We start from the raw sequence: 21,163 nt of genomic DNA, 5'->3' as shown, positions 1-21,163 counted from the left end.
TGCCCCAGATGCTGTATTAACTGTGAAATAAGTTTAAATGCTTCCAAACCGGGTCTGGTCTCCTATCCTTCAGCTTCTAAAGCAATTCATTCTTTAGGTTTTTTGTTTTATTTTGATTTTTGGTTTTTGGTGTTTTTTGTTTTTTGTTTTTGTTTTTGTTTTTTGCCTACATTATAGGGGGCCTGGTATTGGATAAAGACACCTCCAGCTTGCCAATAGCTTCATAGCAAATCGTGTAGGCTCCAGCAGCTTTTCCATTGATGGGCAGAGAGGGAGCAAGAAAGAATGGAGCTCCAGGTCTGACTCAGAAAACAGGTGGAAACCACCCAAATATGGAATTATCATCACCGGGGCCCTAATAGGGCCAGAAGGACAGACTTTTGGGCACAAGTTAGGAAATAAGAAGGCCATGCCTGGTACTTGCACTTTCAAAACCCCTTTTTGGTGAATTTAAAGAAGGGCAGTAAACCCTGCAACATTCCTGGCCTCTCTGTATGCTCTCCTCCATTCCCTTAGTGTCATTGCAGTGGTAAGTAATGTTGCATCACTGCCCAGCCCAAAACTCCCATCTTTTCCTCCTGCCCTCAGCATGATGAATGAGCTCTGAGCCAGGGCTCACAAGATCATGTTCCCAAGGGCTTCCTCTTTTCTCACCCTCTCATCTCTCCATACTGTCTTCCATGGGTTCACAAATAAGATATGCCCCTCTCCTCCTCAGATCAGCACATATGTTCTTCCTTCAGCCTAAGACATCTTTTTCTTCCATTCCCACTCCCAGCCTCATTTCTAGGCCATGACCTAGCCAGACCTCAGAAGGCTACATGTTAAGGCTTTCACTCCCTTTCCTGGGTTCTCCCTATAATCCCATAGCGCCCTGATACCCCTTGATTATAGCACTGCTTTTGTTGTGTTGTGGCTGGGTCTGCCATAAGAATAGTTTGTGAAATATCCCAGATAATGTTATAACATGCTTCTCTACCACCTAGCATGCTGGTAGAGATTCATTTAGTTAGTGGATAAGGCAGTAAACCATCTGCACTGAATTCCTGGCTCTATCACTTATTAGTTGTGTAAAGTTGAGAAAGCCACTTAGCTTCTGTGAAAGGATAATCCTATGATTTAACTCGTTAGATTATGCTGAGAATTACATATGAGCTCATGTAAAGTTTCTAGTAGAATGCCAAAGTCCCAAACATTAGCTATTGTTATTATGGTACTCACTGAACAATATGCTGAGTGAGTAAAAAACTAAGTTATCTGCTCGAGGTCTTCATGAACTTGCTGTTTAACATTGGATAAATCATCTTGCCTCCCTAGGTTTTAGTTTCTTCCTCAGAAATCTTAGAAGACTCAGCAAAATGATCTCTAGGCAGAAGACATTGGCAGTTTTGTTGTTTATCTCCCCCAGAAACCTTTCATCTAAGTGAGTAATTTGACAAATGAGAATAATAAAGCCCAGAGAGGTAAGGTGATTTGCCTAAAATCTTGTAGACAAATGGAAGAACCAAATCTAAAATGTTAGCACTAACAGCCCAAGGTTAATATCTTGTTTGATGGTTATGATATCAGGCTATATCTTGAGCAGAAGGAATCTTGCTTCATCTTTATCCCATCATGTTGTATGTAGGCAAGATAAGGATGTTCTTAAGATCATAGACTTTTAGAGCTACAGTGAACTTCAAATTTATTGTAATTCTATAGATGTAGCAATGAGGACTCAAAAAGTGGAGTTCACTCAAGGTTATAATGGCATCATTGTGGGCTGCCTTTCATGGGCAACAAGCCCTTGATGTGCCTTTCTTGGCTCGAGGCCTTGGTTTGCCAGAATATAAATTCTTTCTTATGATAGGTCTTCCAATTAAGGGTCAGTTAAGTATAACCAACTAAGCAGAAAAAATATTTAAACTAGGGCTATTTATAAATTACCTTTGCTGCTACTAAGCATGAATTTAATAGAGAACAAACTGGTGGTTGCCAGAGGAAAGGTAGATGGGGGTATGGGTGAAATAGGTGATGGGAATTACAAGTATATTTGTCATGATAAGCACTGAGTAACATATAGAATTGCTGAATCACTATACTATACACCTGAACAATATAATCTTGTAGGTTAATTATACTTGAATTAAAAATAAATCAATTAAAAAAAATATAAAAAAAATAAATCAATTTAAAAGTATATGAGCAATAGCTGATTTCAAATAGAAAAATTAAAAGACTATACAATATTTGGAAAAAATTTTTTAAAGTATGAATTTAAAGACTCCCATTACATGGATAATGGGCAGAACTCAATGATATTTCCACTAAATAGTAATTATTTGTTTTATTCAGTGATATATTTGAGTACTTACTATGTGCTAGGGCCTGTTCTAGATACTCTGAATATTGAAGTGAATAAACCAAAAGGAATCTTATTTATAATAACTGATTCAAATATATTTCATCATTCATTATCTACCTTAAGATTTGGACTACTCTGATTAATTATTTATATTTTTTATTTTTTGAGTACATTTGACACACAACATTACTTTAGTTTCAAGTGCATAACAGAGCAATTCAATTTCTCTATAGTCATGCTATGCCCAGTACAAAGGTAGCTATCATCTATCACCATACAGCACTATTACAATTCCACTGACTATATTCCCTATGCTGTGCCTTTCATTCCTGTGACTAGAAGTCTGAATCTCCCATTCCCCTTCCCCATTTTGCCCATTCCCCTCCCCAGCTGTCATCGGTTTGTCCTCTGTATTGTATGTATCATTCTGCTTTTTGTTTATTCATTTGTTTCATTTTTTAGATTCCACATATGAGTGAAATCATATGGTATTCATCATTCTCAGTCCGACTTATTTCCCTTAGCAAAATACCCTCTAGATCCATCCATGTTATCACAAATGACATGATCCCATCCTCTTTTATAGCTGCATTATATTCCATTGTATATGTATATAAGCTACATCTTCTCTATCAACAGGCACTTAAGTTGCTTCTATATCAGATTAATTTTACATTTGTGTTATCCAAATGGTTCAGCCAGTGATTTTAAAAGTTTGGTATTTATGACATCAAGTTGTATGTAGATTCTTACTGAATAATGGGTTGGCTGATTATTCCATGGTACCAGGCTAAAATTATCAGTGCAGTCATGTTTGCTTTGGGCATTTGGCTTTGTTCTGACCCAGGCCCACAGATGCTATCCATAGCCCTGGCCAGTTATAAGATGCTTATCCCAAGGAAAGGTGGATCTGCCTCTTATGGAGGCACACTTAGTACATTCCATCCCACATAATCTTAATTATGGCAATGCTTTCTTTCAGTTTACCAGACTCTATGTTGATGGTGTTTTTATCAATATCTTATTTAAAATTTGTGTCAAAAGGATTTGTACGGTATTTCACAAAATCTTTGAAATAGGGAAAGAATTGTCCAACAGCACACTGTAAGTGAGATGGGTCAGACTTAGGAACATGGTATCCCAACTCCCTGTGATATCTTTACTATATAGTCTTCCAAGTGAACCTGAAAAATGGCAAGAGATGAATATGCCTTTATTTTATAGATAGAGACAAGCAGGCCTGGGAAGGGAACTGGCTTGTTCAGGGCCACATGGCTGGAAAGCAACTGAGGTGGGTCCAGAACTCAATATCATAACTCCAGTGATGCATTGCCGTGCTGAAGATGACCTGGAGAGTGTACGCAAACCTGTAAACCAGTGCCTAGGAGGCCTAATTTTAAAGTAGTGTGATAAATTGCATGTATATAGGATGGGTTTCTGGATTTACCCACTCAGGTTTAAGTTTGGCTCCTCTACCTACTAGTCTCATGATTTCATACCAGAGGGACTATGAGGGAGGTTCTGAGGCTACATAGAGAAACTGAGAAGTCTCACTGATCATAGCCTTCCAGCAGCCCCTACCAAGGCTCCAGAAATGTGAGCAAAACCATCTTGGACCTTCCAGAATAACTTAGCTGTCAAGTGAATACCAGAAGAATTGCCCAGCCAAGCCCTGCCTAGATTCCTAATGCACAAAATCATGAGATATAATAAAATGTGGCTATCAGGCTTAGGACTAGTTTGTTACACATGAATAGATAACCAGAAGGCCCTTCTATTCTTAACACCTAGCATAATATTTGACATATGGTAGACATTCAATAAATATTTTTTGAATATTGACTGGGTAAAGGCCATAGGGACAACCTAGAGAGATAAGAATAGCTAACATTCTGTATTAAATGCTTACCCCTGTGCCAGGTGCTTAACTCTTCACAACAACTTTGTGAGGGATGTTTTCCCATTATCCTCATGTTGCAAATGTTGAAGCTCAAGCACAAAAATTTGAAATAATACCTAGGGAGGTCACAGAGCTAGGAATAGAGAAAACAGGAACAGATTCTCAGTCATACTCTTATACCACGCTGTCTTTAGATAGTAAATTTCAACAGGTAAGAAAGTATTTGGAAGCTCCTACAGTCAGGTGTGAAATGTGTATATCATATCCTGGCCATATAAAATAAAAAGAGCCAAACATGCTGTAGATACACAGATATTGAGCCTGGCTTGAGTCAAGGTAATTACACTCCTTGTTCCTAAATCCCATTGACCTTGGCCCTTAAGTCAGATCATGTAGCCATTTGGGATGAGGGCTTTGCGGTTACACCTGGCTTCCAATAATGATTGTGCTGCATATTACTTTCTCAGTTTTCAGTGTCATTTTGCCTGAGTTTCAGTTTGCTAAATTTGAATGGGGATAATGATCCTGCCATCTAATTAGGTCATGGTGGTTGTATGAGATCTATGTAAGAGGAGAGTGATCTGAAAGGCATGTACTAACTGTTTAATAAATGTTAACTAAAAACTGAAAATTAACAGAATGAGAATCCAAGGAGTAAGGCTTCTTCCTCTGGAGCTTTTTCTCTCTCCAGGGATTATCTGAAAATCATTTCCCCTGGGTAGACTAACCTTATGACATTCTACTGTATACGTCCAAAAATATGCAAAAGGAAGGAAGGCCTCAAAGACCCACAGGGGGTTCCAACTCTCACTTCCCCAATCATTAAATAAATAACTTCAGGGCAGTTGTCTACTGATGTTGTTTCTCAATATGTAGAGTAAATGCTGTTCAGGCTGCATCAAGTGAGATGGTGATCATGCTTTCAATGCCCCTCCAGAGACCAGCACCAGGTTCATGTCTCCTGTGAAACTTCACCAAGAAGCAGTGATATCCCGCTCTGAATCCTTCTTTTGGCCATGCCATTCCTTTACTGAATAGATGTTTGCTGTGCACCCACTCTGGGCCAGCTGCTGGAAATATAGTAGTTCTTCCCTAAGGGGGATTAGAACTGAGAGGAAAGGATGATCTGCAGATGTTGGCTTACCAGTGTTAGGCACTTTATGCCCTCTTTCCATGAGTCTGCCTCCCCAGTCGGTTTAGTAAACTCACTGGGGCAAATACCTCCTAAATCTTTCTACTTCTATTTCCAACACCACCTTTCTGGTCTATACAACCATACTCTTGTCTGGTTGATAAGAACCTCCTAATTGTCTCATTGCATGTTCCTAGGTTACCCCCAAATTCATTCACAGTGCTCCAGAGTGGTATTTTTACCAGGCAAATTAGATAGGATCACTCCCCCCTATTTAAAGCCACTACCTACCCAGTGATGCTTCTTTGCCTTTTGGAAATAGAACAAAATCTGTAACATGGTCCAAAACACCTTTGTGGTTCAGTTCTCACTATCCCCTCTATTCCTTCTAGCCTCGTTCCAATATTACTCTACCTTTGCCATAGTTCTGTTCCTCATGCACTCTACATTCCATGGAGCTACTCTGCCTGGAATAATAGTTTGCTTTCTCTAAGTCACTGTCAGCAACTATGAAAGCCCAATTAGACTGACTTGGTAATTTTGCTGTAGGCTGGTTCTTGGCAAAAATTGGTGGTCATTTGATCAATGTTTTTTAGAACCTAAAAATTTGAGAGCAAAACAGACCATATTTGTCACCTTCCCCAGGCTTTTAGTTGTATAAAGGAGGAAACAAAATGGGAATTGAGAAGGCTTATGCCAAAGGTTACAAATTGACAGAATGGTAGAAGAATAAGCATGCCAATGGAATTGATACTCTTCCTCTTCCTGGCAGGTTTAAAATAAACCTAGCATTTTCCCAGGTATGCATGCTGCTCTTGGCTGTGGTATAAATATCACAGGAAGGTGTTGGAGTCTGAGCCTTGGGCTGCAAGGCCTTGATTTGCAGCTCAGACACTGCCTGACAATTCCTTGTCACTACTTTTCATTGCTGAGCCCACTTAAAACGTATCCCATTCACACAGGAAGAAAAAAATAAACGACCATTAAATGTATAAGGAGATGCTCAAGCTCATTACTAACCAGGGAAATGCAAACACAAGCAACAACCAGAGTGCATTTTTCAGAATGGCAAATATTAAAAAGATGAATCACACCCAGGATATAATCTTAAGGGTGCTGAGAAATGGTGCTTTCATAGACTGTTAATGGGAATTTACATCAGAAAAACCTGTTGGAGAGCAATTTAGCAAACTCTACTCTTAAACATGCAACCTTTGATGAAGCAATCCCACTTGTAAAGCTCTGTTCTGTTGAAGCATTTCTGTGCAGTGCAGAGATATTCATAAGACCACACTGCAGATTGTCTGTACTTGTTCTGGAGAATCAGAAGCAACTCACAAGTCCATCAGTAGAGAAATAAATAAACTAGGGTACAGTGATTTCATGGATAGGATGTAATCAGTTTTTACAAGAAGATCTCTATGTACCAACAAGTTATAGAAAAAAAAATAGCAGGATGTGTAAGATGAGCAGTGTGAAAAGCAGAATTGGTGAGGAAGTACAAAAGTGAGTGTTTCAAGTTTTATTGTATGTATTCACGTTGTTTAAAACTTTTGTAGTTTTATAGTTATTTAAACCTTAAAGCCATAAAGGGAACAAAAGGAAGAGGAGTAAAGAGGATCTCAATCGCTTTCCTAATTTTGATTAAATCAGATTTCTGCCCTTAGAGATGGTTGGAACTATTGGAAACCCAAGAGAAAGCCTTGATGAGAAACTCATGCTTATGAGACCCTGCAGTGTACAAAGGGAACCTGCTGACTTCAGCAGTCAGGACATCGGGAGAACAGCTTATTGGCAGATCAGAGCTAGCTGGTGCTGTGCAAGTTGGCAGAAATGCAGGCACACAGGTATCTAGCCATCTTGTTGCATCTTTCTTAACTAAGGATGGTGGCATTGCAGTTCATTAATACTGCTCAAGTTAAACCAGATTTCTCTACCCCTCTGAGTGCTGGTTTTGCCTTCCCTGTGCTCATCTGCCTGTTCTTGTAGACCCAAACTGTGTAGTCATAAACCACTGAATTAATTTTTTGCTGCTTTTATAAGGAATTACCACAAATTTAGTGGCTGAAAATAACAACACAAATTTATTCAGTTACAGTTCTGGAGGTCAGAGTCTGAGGCGGGACTAAATCAAGATGTTGGCAAAGCTACGTTCCTTGGGGAGGCACCAGGGGAGAATCTGTTCCTTGCCTTTTCCAGAAGGTAGAAGCTCCCTGCAGGACTTGGTTCCAGGCTGCATCTCTCTGAATTCTGCTTACTTTGATACACCTCTTTCTGTCACACTAACCCTTCTGCCTCCCTCCTAGAAGGACCCTGTGATTACCTTGGGCCCACTTGAACAATCCAAGATAAGCCCTCCATTTTAAGAGCTAGCTATATAGTCCAGGTCCCAGAGATCAAGACCTGGATATCATTCTGTGTACCATATATCCTGATCTGTCAAAAGAACCCCAATGACTACCAGTGTGACCTCCCATAAGCTACCCTGGTTTTCTCTTTCAGCAATTTCCACACTGGGAATCTGTAACTAATGCTGCTTGCCCTACACCACCCCTTGGGAGAGGCCAAGATAATTCAGGGGATGTCAGACTTGAAGTTCTTTGTATTGTGTTAGAGAAAGAGTGTCAGAAACAATCACAGGTGATGGCATGAATTATTTTACTGGTGATGTTATCAATTTTTATTCTGCTCCATTTCTAAGCAGGCATGGATTTAGTTCTGCTGTCATCAGCTCCTCAGGGAAGGAACTACTGCTGTAGCCTCTTGCCCAGACTTCGTCCATACAAATCACCTTGATTTTTGCCCCCTTATAGTACATGAGATAAAGTTATACATGGGGTATTTTAGAAGGAATTAGATCAGCAATTGTATAGTAACAAAAGACATCTCACCCACACCCCTGCCAGTCCAAGAAAGTTCCCTTCTTACACAAAAGCAACGATGCTGATTGCCCTCCCAATTACCAGTGCAGTTTCAAATGTCCCAGAAAAGAGTGTAAAAAAGATCTTGGAATAGTCTGACATAAATATATAGTGATGGGGAGAGGGGAGCTTGGCAAATCTATTGCTACAAATGTTGATGGAATGCTGCTGGTGGGCAGGGTTTTTACTGCATCTAACATGAGCTTGTGACTACACCCTGAATACCCCCAAGTAATAACCCCTGCTATGTACATGATAATTTATTTAATATATAGAAGCAGATTTATTATTCTATGTGATCTTTGTGCCAACCCTAAATGCTGGCTGGGACTCTAACCTCCATCATATAGAGCAAGGAGTTGAGGCTCTTAGTCATTGCTCAAGGTTTCACTCTCCCTAAGAGATGAATTATGACTTGAACTTGTGACTCCTATACCCATATCTCCTTGTCTGAGAAGCAGGGATTTTTAAAAATAGGATTTTTCTTTTTTTGAGAAGTAAATGTTAATACTTGTAAGGTACTTAGAATATCCATTGGCATACAAGAAGGGCTTAATGAATGTTATATTCTCTAAATGCAAAATTAGAGTTCTTTTCTATAATCATGTCATAACTGGATATTTCTTAAACAATACAATCAGGATCAGGAAGGAGGTAGTAGTTGAGTTGTATGGGGAAGGGGTTAATAACCACATATATGCAATCTTCACCCCATTTTAACACTGTGGTCTTCCCATACATTCAGAACTCCTGATTAAAATTAGGTCTCCTTTTTGTTTTTCCTTTTGGCATAGTATTCATTTAAGTTTCTAATGATTGTTTGTGATAATTTAATCAGTACTGTGCCCTCCTTTTTGACTCTAAGCTCTATGAGAGCAAAATCTCATTCCTTTTTATTCACCATTATATTTCCCTAGCGCCTAAATGCTACCTGGTAGATGCCCAAATATTTGAGTGAATGGACCAGAAAGTGAATCTAATTAGGTTGTCATGTGCCCTGCTCCCAGATGCTACATTTTCATTTCCTGACAAAATTGTGAGATGGCAATCAGCCTCAAATGTTGGGAAAATACTCCAATTCATAACTTTCTAATGTGTAACCTGAGTCACTGGGCTGATTGCCAGTTTCTAGCTGAGGTCATAGAATGCTTTTGCAGCCATTTATCCCTTTTCTTGGAAGCTCATCAGAGCTTTTGGAATTAGCTATGGCAGATTTTTTTTTTTAAAGATTTACTTACTTATTTTTTGAGAGAGAGCACAAGTAGGAGGGGCAGATGGAAAGGGGGAGAGAGAATCTTGCAAGCAGACTGTGCACTAAACTCAAAGCCCAATGGGGGGCTCAATCTCATGATTCTGAGATCATGACCTAAGCTGAAACCAAGAGTTGGACACTCAACTGACTGTGCCACCCAGGCATCTCACATTGGCAATTTTGTTCCCTTTTCTAGAGATAATATGACAAAAATGCCCAAAGAGAAAAGGTCTTTCCTAAGGTCCTAAAACAAATCCATGTCACAAATAGAACTAGACAATAGGTCATTTTCATCTCTAATAATAATAATAATAATAATAATAATAAATTTATTTATTTTGATGACTTCAATATTCCAATGAGTTAGGTGGTATTATCACCATTTTATAAACAAAGAAAACAGGATGGTTGGTTCAAAAGCCAGGGATTTAAACCACCATACTGTATTGCCTTCATTTGCAGTGTAATTTTATTTCTACAACAGAATGCTGACTCCCCTGTGCCCTTCCTTGACAGTTAATGAGTTTATTGCCTTATTCCCTATTGTATGAAGTCCTGTGTATTTTCACTATTCCTATTTTTACCTCTTTCTGACCTCAGGGAATAAGATTTAGCAAGGTTGGGACACCCTACCTTCCCCAACTGACAGAAAATAAAGGAAGACGCCTTCCAATTACCATCACCTTAACTGGGGAAAGCCATGCTCTTTGAAAGGAGTTCATAATGAGTTTTTACAGGACAGAGGAAAGTATCCAAAGCATAACATGTTTTGACAGTGAAACCTGCTTACGGAAACTTTTAGCCCTTAGCAGTTGTCAGTACAGAGGATTTAGAGATCCCCACGGTATGGATGTTCAGTGGAGGGCTCTTAGCATTTGCTCCTGGGAGAGTGTGACACTATTTTCATTTTCAAACCAGTTTAGGACCTGGGGGTGAGAGGCATGGCAGGATAGTATAGCATCAAAGAAGGTTAGAACCAAAAGGAAACCTAGGACAGACCCAGTAGAAGACAACTCCCACGTCACAACTGTATCCCTCACACTTAACACAATATCCAACACACAGACGGTACTCTAAATATTTGAAATCTGTTGAATGATAAAATGAGGGCTATTTTGAAGATGGAGAGATGAGGCTTGTACAAGGAAAGTAACTTGTCTAAATGTCACTCAGAAAATCAGACATAAAAGTCAAAACTGATAAGTTTTTTATGGCTCCCTTTTTCAATCCATTATTTAGGGGTTGTATATTTGGTTAAATACTGAATACACAAAGGATTAACTTGTGGTTCCTGATTTTTACATCCACTGAGGGAAATGAGAAAGGATAAAGAGTAATCAGTGATCATCCTAAAGAGTCCTCATACATGCTACCTTTCTGTGTAAGATTTGTTGAAATCCTTTATGATATTGAAAAAGTATCAACATCTATTGCTTGTCAACAGGATGAATAGAAGGTGAATGGATATATTTTACATATACATTTTATATATCCGTGTCAGGGAATATTATACAACCATTAAAATTTATGACATGATCTATAGCAGCTGACATAGAAAGAGAACTACAAAAAATATAGAATCAGAGAGAACAAATCACAAAAACAATGCATAAAGTATGCCCCCATTTACATACATCTGTTAATAAATCAGAAGTTGTAAACCTGTGGGCTGCATCTTGCTTACACATATCTCATTTGCCCTATATAGTATTTCTAAAAATTTAGAATTCATTGCCCACATCTTAACGTCAAAATATTTCACCTCAAAAAATCTGAATTTGGATTCAGTCCTAAATTGAAGCATCTGACAATGCTGGAGTTCCCCAATCTCACATAGCAGCAATGGCTGGAACAAGTTCATGGATGGCCCCTACATATAGGACAGGCACTCTGAAATATAGCCTGCTTATCAGATTGGGGTTATCTATGTGCCCGGCCCTTCTGGGGATTTTGGCTATGTATCTCCCTTACTTCCTAAGAAGAGGCAGGGAGAAAACCCTGAAGTTTGTACACTGAAGGAAAGGTAAGTTGTAAGAGTGGTAGGATAGGATTGGGGTACTCGTGAGCAGGGTTTCATGGTTCATTCCAAGAACATACATGTTGCTTATCTTTCATGGAGGGCAATATACTTTACATAAAGGTAAGGAGACAAATCTTTAAAACCTGGGGAGGAAAAATACAACCTTTGGACAATATTTGTTCTGCATCTGGAAAGATGGCTATGACTTGAATATTTCAGTGTGGAGGTGGGGTGTCCCAGGCAGTGGAGATGCTGTTGTTGGTAAAGGCTTTCACTTTAACTATTTACTATTTTCTTTTCACCCTGAGACCTTGCTCAACAACCCAGTCACCAGACCACAAGCCCTCAGGAGCACAAATTAAATGCTCTGCCCCAGGGAATGTGCAGAGAATGTGGCTGTTTCTACCAGCTCCAGTAAAAAACTTTTCTTTTCCCCAAAGCAAGTGACCACAGGCCTTGCTTTTCTTAGGCTGCCAGGGGCCTCTTACTAGCTACAGAAGAGCTTCAGTCTCAGTTTTAGGAACTTAGAGATTATATAGAGTAGAGAAAAACCTCTGAAAGGCAGCCTAGCTCAAGAGTTGTTGGGGAGAGAAAGAGAGAAATGGAAATGTGACTTGCGTTATGGTTTCGACCTTGACTGAAGTTACTATAGGCCTCAGTTTCCTCACTGCAAAATGAGAGTTGAGCTAGATGGCTTTTTAACAGCTTTAAAGCTCTAAAACTGGGCTTCTGGATGTCTGGAAGTGTCTGGATGGACCCATCTAAGAAATTAGAAATGCAGTTCAAATGGCTCAATGATACCTGACTTTCACAAATTTTGTAAGAATTCTTAGCTGAGGAGGTGAACACAGCTCTCGGAGCCTTCTTTCCAAAGACTGTCTGCAGCTGTTATCACATAAATTATTGCAATTGAGATGCACTCTCCTGGTCTGTTTGATTTCTGCCACCTAGTAAAGTAATAAGACCCTCCATCTGTATAGCAATTTTTACATTTCTAAAGTGCTATCCATCTCAGTCCCAAATTTTATACTTATATCAATACCATAATGGAGGCAAGGCAGGATTTCTTAAAACCACATTTGAATGGGGGCAGTTGGACTTGAGTTTGCTCTCAGAGAAGCAGCAACAATGTGCCCAAAAGGATGCTTTAGGGCTGGGTCTATGTCTTAATGTGACTGTTAGTGTCTGGCTGTGTGACTTGGGGTGTGTTCCTTCAGCTCCCACACCTCAATACCCTTATCTACTGGCTGGGGATAAATAAATGCCCACCCCTCGGATTAAATGAGGCCATGTACGTGTTAGGCCGTAGAAACCAGACTTGCCTGCCAGCACTTACCTTATATGAAATGGAGACAAGTGATTGGTTTTAGAGAGTATATAGGACTAGGTGAGGATCTAGAGAGGAGGACGAAAGAGAAGCCGTCACAGATAGCTGTGACAGTGCCACCCCCAGAGAGAGAATACTACAAGAAGTCTAGGGCCAGTGTGATGGAGAAGGGGAGGATTTGAGTCTGGCTCTGCACTGGCCGATTTTAAGTGCATTTGAAACATTCAAAGGAGATATCTAAAGGGTATAATCCGAGCTATACATGCTAGATGTGCTTGTCTCTTTGCTTGCTTGTTTTTAACACTTGATCTAATAAGTGTAAAAATGTTGTCTCACTGATATTATAGCACTAACTTGGGAGGTTGCCCTGAGCGACTCTTGTAGATGGAGAGTCACCTAAGACTATTTTGGGTCCAGTATTTCCGAAAGTAGTCAAAGAATACTACTTGTCAAGATGTTAACAACAACAACAACAAAATCCACAGTAAAATAATTTAAGGAAATAAGACTCCTATGTCTTTCATCTCCTCTTCCCCCACAAGATTTGACAGGAACTTATTAAAAGCTTTCAGAAGTGTGGTCCTAAGGCAAAGTTGTTTAATTTTAAACCCAAACTCTGTCTATTCTATTGGACCAAAGAATCTCCTTCATTTTTCCCATGTCATTCTAACTGTTGGCTGATAAATCTGATTTCAGGGAATAGATTTGAAAGTGTTTTTATTATCCAGGTTGGAAAAGGAGACCCCAGGAAGGTCCGTGCTTCACCCACAGTTCCTCAGTTAGTAGCACGTCAGACTGGAATGCTGTTTTCCTCACTATTATTACTGGTTTCTACCTGCCTTACCCACAGCCTGCACTGTTCCCTCTGTGGAAGGAATCAGATGAACGACTGCCAAGTTCAACATCCGTTCTTCACCAGGCATCGAAAAGCACCTTCTGAAATTGCCTTCACCCTGTTGCTACTTGAGCCATCCAGAAAACAATCCAATTCATGTTTTAATAATCTAAGTTAACACTTCTGTCACACCTATTAGGTAAGGTTATCAAATCATCCTACCAACCTTAATGAATTCTTATGATACTCCTGCAAAATAGACTAAAGGAACATCTTCCTACTGTGACTCTCCGATGCCATGCGAATGAGGACATTGATAACCTCTTACCTCACGAGTCTTCCAAGCCTCCTTGTGTGAGACAAGATCTCGCTTGGCTCTGCAGTTGTTCTATCTACCCACCTATCCAAAACGTGCTATCCAGCCCAACCGAAAAGCCCTTTTATTTCTATAAAGCCCTTTAATTTTTACCATCTAAAAAAGCCCCTACATGTCCACCATTAATTCTTTCCTGCCACAACCCCAGAGATAGGCAGAGGAGGCTGATGACCCCCCAGGTTTAAACAAAGGAAGGAATTGGCACTTAACAAAACTAAAGTGGCCTTCCCAAAGACTTAGCAGGCATCAGGACTCATATTTAGATGCAGTCATTTCTTCCATCAGTAGGTATCTGTGAATGCTCTTTACTAGGAAACTCTAGACTGGGTGCTGGAATGTGCAGCAGTGAACTAATACATAAATGGTCTCTGCGCTCATGTATTTACAGCTCAGCAAATGGGATGGAAACAAGAAAATAAAACAAATTTTGACTTTCTGAAATACCCTGAAGGAAACAAAGGGGAAATTTTCTCTCCCATACATTTGCATGTCTTGCTCCCTGACTTCATTTCAAGGGTCTGATGGAATCGCTACTGAGCCAGGAAGATGAAGCTAAGAGAGCTCTAGGAGGGATTGATGGATATTTCTTTGGAACCAAGAGGCATCGAAAATAGGAGGATGGAGGCCTAAGGGCATTATAAATTATAAGGCCTTGATGTTCTCCCATAGGCTAATCTCTCCAGATCCTCATCCAAGTCACAAGACAATAAATGATTTGAAACAGAGATAGAAAAATAAATAAATAAATAAATGATTTGAAACAGAGATAGACCAACTGACACTAAGAGCCCTTGCCTGTGGCTTTTTTTCCAAGGAGGAAAGACATATTTTCGCATGTCAGTACAGAGTCCAAGCATCACAGCAGCAGTGGGAATACAGCATTTCTAGGGGGCTCTAAAGAAAAATCAATTGTGTCATCCTCCCAATGTGTAACCCTTCCAGATTCAGTCCCTGGAAATTCACTGGGCTCCAACCCTAGTCCCAACACCACTCTCATTAGTCACGTCACCATAGCAACTTTTAGGGGCTGAATCCTCAGCCACATGGCAAACTAATTGAACTGTACAACTTATTTTGCAGCTGGGAATGTAAAAGTGAATCTTACATTTAATCATCCTCACAGCATTGACATTCAAATCAAAAGGCTTTGTTAGGGCTCCTGGAAAATGGAGTGTCATTTTGCCAGCACAATGTTTCACTCAGAGGCACATCCTTCCCGCTTTGAAGTGCTAAATGAATGGTAAAGAAGAAAAAAGAAGAAAAAAAAAAAAGCTTTTTGGTTTAGGGGTGGGATTGGGTGGGAGGGGGGAGGAAGGAACAAAATCTGGATGAATAACCTGAAAATGAAAATGCTTCTAAATCAAATTCGAGTTCAGTGTAAATGCGGTTGAAAATCTTTGTCTTGTGATTTGTATTTTTATTTTTTTCTTTTAAAGAGGAAGCAACACTTGTGGAAAGATCTTTGGGATCACAAACCTACTCTGCACTCCCTAGTTCTGAGATCTTCAGGCAAGTCACTTAACTCCTAGTAATCCAAATTTCTTTGCATGTAAACTAACAAATACCCACCTGACAGTCCTCTTCTGAGGGTAAATAAAATATATGTAAGCATATATAAAGCATACGGAATCATATCTGGCACAGAGTAGACATTCTATTATCATTTTTCCTTCCAAAATTTGGACCTTAATGTTTAGCCCTTTGCCAACACTTAACACAGCAGACAATGTGGTGGGTACCCTATGTATCTTGTCTCATTTAAACATAAAACTACTTACAAGACATAGGTATTGTTATCCTCATTTTACAAATACAGAAACTGAGTCTTAGAGAGGTTAATAATGATTGAAAATTATCCAAAACTTGGAAATGAGAGAAATGGTTGACCTTGGGTCCTTTCAATACTGGAACACTGTCTATCTGACCCACCTGGGATTTATCTGATTCTTTTTTTTTTTTTTAAAGATTGTATTTGTTGATTTATGAGATACAGAGAGAAAGGCAGAGACATAGGCAGAGGGAGAAGCAGGCTCCGGGTGAAGAGTCCCATATGGGACGTAATCTCAATCCCTGGATCATTCATGACCTGAGCCAAAGGCAGGCATGCTCAACTATGAGCCACCCACATGCCCCTATCTGATTCTTAAGATAAATTTTCCTTTGTTCAACTGACCATTAATTAGACCCAGAGTCTTTCATGTTAGATATTAATTTGTGAAAGATAATGATGCAGAGTTAAAAATGCCTTTTGGCTAGTAAAGAGCATATATTTGTCTAGTAGAAAAGATAACCCCAGAAGCAAGGCTTTACTGCCATGTGGGGGCATCTACTACCCTTGCATGTAACTTAGCTACACTACTTCAGTGTTTTTGTTTTTCAGTTACTGTATACCAGTTCTCAGATCCTTTGTTGACTGAGCTATAGTCATGCTGCTGATTCCTTATTTAATAAGATAAAAATCTCTGATGTGTGCTCACTGTACATTTTTTTAAATTATATTTCAAGAGCAATTTAAACAAGGGCCACAAAACTGGGAAGGAGTACAGTCTAGTTTATCTGATTCCAGGGTCTAAACCAGGACTACAATTGAAAAGTCAGGCCCTATCCTCAAGGAGCACTGAGAAAGACACTATCTGTGACATGATTTCACACAGAATGTAATATGGTGGTCGTATGAGTAAAGTGTTTTCTAAGTTCAGGGGAGGGCTACTTCTGCTGCTTATTTGCAAGGGTGAGAGCCAGGAAGACCTCATGAGAGAAGAGGCATTTAAGTTAGTATTGAACAGTGTGCAGATTTCCTCCTGATTTTCATCACAGATGGAAGAATAATTCCCAAAATTCTTTGAGTATTAAGAAAAAATAGTGATGGAGCACCTGGTAGCTCAGTCATTAAGCATCTGCCTTTGCCTCGGGTCATGATCCCAGAGGTCCTAGGATCCATCCCCATGTCAGGGGGAGCCAGCTTCTCCCTGTCCCTCTGCTGCTCACCCTGCTTTCTCTCTCTTCCTCTCTCTCTCTCCCTCTCTCCAATAAATAAACAAAATCTTTTAAAAAAGAAAAAGAAAAAATAGTATTGATAACAGTGGTGGTAACCATGGCTAATAGCTTTATCATTCTCACCTAAGTAAGGCAAACAAGAACCCAAGAGGTAGAGTTGCCTATGTTATCTCCATTTTCAGTTGAGGAAACAGAGGCACGAAAGTACAGGTGGCTTGCACAAGAAGAAGGGACTGGTGAGGGCAGAGCAGGGTTTGAGCCATGGGTTCTGGCTCCAGAGCTTATGCTTCTCTTGCTCCTCTATTGCTTCTGTTTCAATATGTTCGCTAAGCCCCTAGCTCTCATCCGGGGGGCGGGGGGCAGCAGCTTTTAACTTGACCCCTAGCTGCAGGTGGGCTTGAAATTCTTTTTTTTTTTCTTTTAATATTTTTTTTTTCCTCAGAGAAAGAGTGTTGGGGGAGGAGAAGAGGGAGAGGGACAAACACTGTGTGCTGAGCGATGCAGGGCTTGTTTCCACCACCCATGAGATCATGACCTGAGCCAAAATCAAGAGTCAGACGTTTAATCAACTGAACCACTCAGATGCCCCCAAGCTTGGAATTATTATTTATACCTGACCTATGAGGAGCTCTTGGAAGCCTGAAAACAGTATCAGTGACTTGCCAGCTGGGAAGAGCAGAAAAGGGAAGTCCTGCCTTTTAAGACATGACACTGTTTCTTTTGCGGCTAGGCTGTCACCAACTTAACTTCCAATCCATGTTAGTGATCCATCTGTACCTGGTCCTGGGGCTGACTGGAGAGAAGGATAAATGACTTTTTTTTTCAGGCCATCCCTCACACAGAGAGATGGTGCAACATGGGGCCATGTGTCACCAATGCAAAATGACAAAAGGTAACTGAAAGAAAAGAAGGATGTTGAGAAAAACTATAGGACTTCTCCTCACTTTAGACAGTCAATAATTCACTCTTCAGGCTCTATGAAGATGATTTTGCTTCCACTTTATCCACTTGCTGCCCTTACCCCATCATTCCTTCAGTTCTCTCTGGGCCTAGTCATCAATTCTGCAACAGAATGGGGCGATGGAATGTGCCCTGGATTAGGAATCAAGAAACTTGAGGATGATTTCTAGCTCTGCCTCCGATTTGGGCAAGTCCCTGGCTCCATGCCTCAGTTTCCTCATTTGTACATTGAGTGGGTTGGACTAGTATTCTAGGATTCGAGGCAATGTATGTGGGCAATCAGTGATGGAAGAAAGCATCACTGATAAGGCAGCTCGTTGATAAGGAACACCACACAAACTCTCATATGCAGAGCCTGGGAGGAGGCAAGCACATGGTGTGGAAGGAGCCATCCAACTTCTCCCAACTTGGGACAGAGGTGGTAGCTTGGTATAAAGAGAAAGTACATACAAAATCCACATGGGAAGGCCCACATGAGAAGCTCCTGAGCTGTGTTATCTGATGTGTTATCTTCAGGTAGTTCCAGTGAAAAGGCACTGGGAATGAGTGGTTACTTCATGATGTACTCTTCTTGCCTGACTTCCCACACTGTACCCTTGAAGAGGGGGCAGGGACAAAAGGGCCCAATTCAAGATGCAAAAGCTCTCTTAGCCCTCTCTAATTTCCCCTTCCCTTACGGTCCTCTCCATCCTTGCCTTCCTGCATCCATCCCACTCCCCATCCGAGGCCCACATCATCTATTCATCTTAGCACTCTCATTCCAAATGACTGCAGAGAGACTGCAGTTTATCAGCCTCTCACCTTACTCCTGCTATTGTCCATTCCCGCCACAGAAGCTAAAGTGATCTTTGCTGAGTAAATCAGATCAGGCCACTTCCCAGATCAAGCCCTTGAATTGCTTCCCAATACACTCATTTATATATGTAAGTTCTTCCTATGATCTTCAAAGCTCTGAAAGGCCTGGCTCCTGGCCATCCTTCCAACTTCATTTCCTGCCTTTTCTATCTTTTGTTCATTCTACCTCAGCCACTCTGCCATTTTTTGCTTTGCCAGAACACCAAACAGGGCTTGCACCGGCCTCAAGGTTCTTCCACCTGCTATTTTTTCTTCCTGGAAAGCTTTCCTCCCAGACATTTACCTGATGCCTTGTTTCATTCAGACCTTGTTCAAATGATCTCTCCTCAAAGTTGCTGTTGCTGATCACCTCTCTAAAATGACACCTTTCTCCCTTCCTACTGGTCTACTTTGACTAATTTTCTTTATTAACATTTATTACTGGCATATTGGGATGCCATGCTCTGGATAAATGGTAGTAGTGCTCCGGGTCTTGAGTTTATGTCACTGGTTGAGGAGAGAATATTAAGCTCTATCACTTCAATGTCCTCTGGCTCACCCACACAACCCTTCAGAGTGATGGCTTTGTTTCCCCAGATCTGCCGCTATCCAGGGTTATTGTGCAGTTTATATATATTGCCAGGACTCAACTACCCACATTGCTGGAGGCATAAGAACTTGATTAAATTGGCTATTTTGGTTTAAAAAACATGCAAACCTGCAACCCTTTAGCTCATTTCCTGTGAAATGAGTATAATGCATCTTTCTCACATGACCCTGGACACATCCTTGTGGGCCCCAGGTCCTTATGTTTGAGATTAGGAGTGCTAATCCTTGGGAATCCTCCAAAGTTGGTCCATCTGGAAGAACAAATGAGTATATAATAACTTCCTAGAAATGGATGTGGGACTGCAGAAAGTGAGAGGGTAGACTGCCTTCCAGTCCTCTTGTAAAATGTGTACAAAACTAAACCAAATCCATGTTGTAATCTTGATCTCTTTGTTTTTCTGCCTCCTGCCTGAATAACTCGGGGACTGGCTCTAATGAAGAGTACTAGTTCATTCCCTGCACAGCATAAGGAATAGATGCACTCCTGTGACTAAAGATTATGAGAACCTATCAGCTGTCAAAATCATGCTCTCTTCTCATAGCACTTTGTAACATGACTGCAGAGGGCATGTGTCATACTCTGTGCATGTACCTGTGCCTGGAATAAACTTCCTGAGGACAGGGACATTATCTTGCTCACATCTCCGCTGTTCTTAATACTAGACCTGGCAGAGAGTAAGTGCTAAGTCAATATTTATTAATGAATGAATAAAAAGCTAAAGGAGTTGAGTAGTCAAGTTCAACTGTTCTTCTCTTTCTACTAGATGGATGTTGTGTTTTCCTAACATGATACTTCCTCACCCCCATACTGGCACTAGTCATTCAAAACCTTAAGGGATGTCACCAAGTGGTGACAAGGTCTTTCTTGACTTAGTTCTCCCTAACAGAAAGAGCAACTAAAAACTATTCATGGACAAGACACCACTGAGAAAATCTAGGACAGGGGGGTGATCCTGAAGAATCCTCCCATCTTCTAGTACCACAAATATGAAGGCAGGCCATATTAGAAGGGTAAGAGGAGCAGCTACTGGCCCTCTCCCAGAACTGTGTAGCCCCACATCAAGAGGCCTTCCCTGAATCTCTGATTCCTCCAGTGGAAAAAGGGAGCCCAGGGTGGACATCCAGCTCCCCCAGTATTATGGATTGCTTCTTGGGAGCCCCCATTCCAGTCCTGTCCCACAAAGATTGTAGGATAGAGAGGTGGAATCTGCAGGGTTTGACCATGGGGGATCCAACTGTGATGAAGAAGATGGGGGGCCGGGAGGCTTGCAACAGTCAGCATTCAGATGTTGGCAAACCAGAGTTCCTACCTGCAGTACCCAAGTAGTTGTTCCAACCAGTGGTTTTGCTCACCAGCAGACCCAAGATGGTGGCACAGAATGACCAGGAAATGCAGCGAGGTGCAGTCTGCCTGATTTCGATCCCTGAGAAAAGAGATTTGATGGCCCTGGAACGTAGTCTGACCTCATCCAGGCAGGAGAACTGAGTTATAGCCCAGTCTATCACTTAGTGTAATGGATCAGGAACACTGAACACTTAGGAAGCTGAACAAGCAACCAGATTTGAGGTTACCAGAGTCAGGGGGGAGGTGGAATTGGGTGAAGGGGGTCAAAAGGTGCAAACTTTCATTTATAAGAAAAAAAAATGTATGGGCAG

Source organism: Vulpes vulpes, chromosome 4, assembly GCF_048418805.1.
Source record: "Vulpes vulpes isolate BD-2025 chromosome 4, VulVul3, whole genome shotgun sequence".
In the NCBI taxonomy this organism is placed as follows: domain Eukaryota; kingdom Metazoa; phylum Chordata; class Mammalia; order Carnivora; family Canidae; genus Vulpes; species Vulpes vulpes.
Note: the sequence above shows the minus strand (reverse complement) of the source record.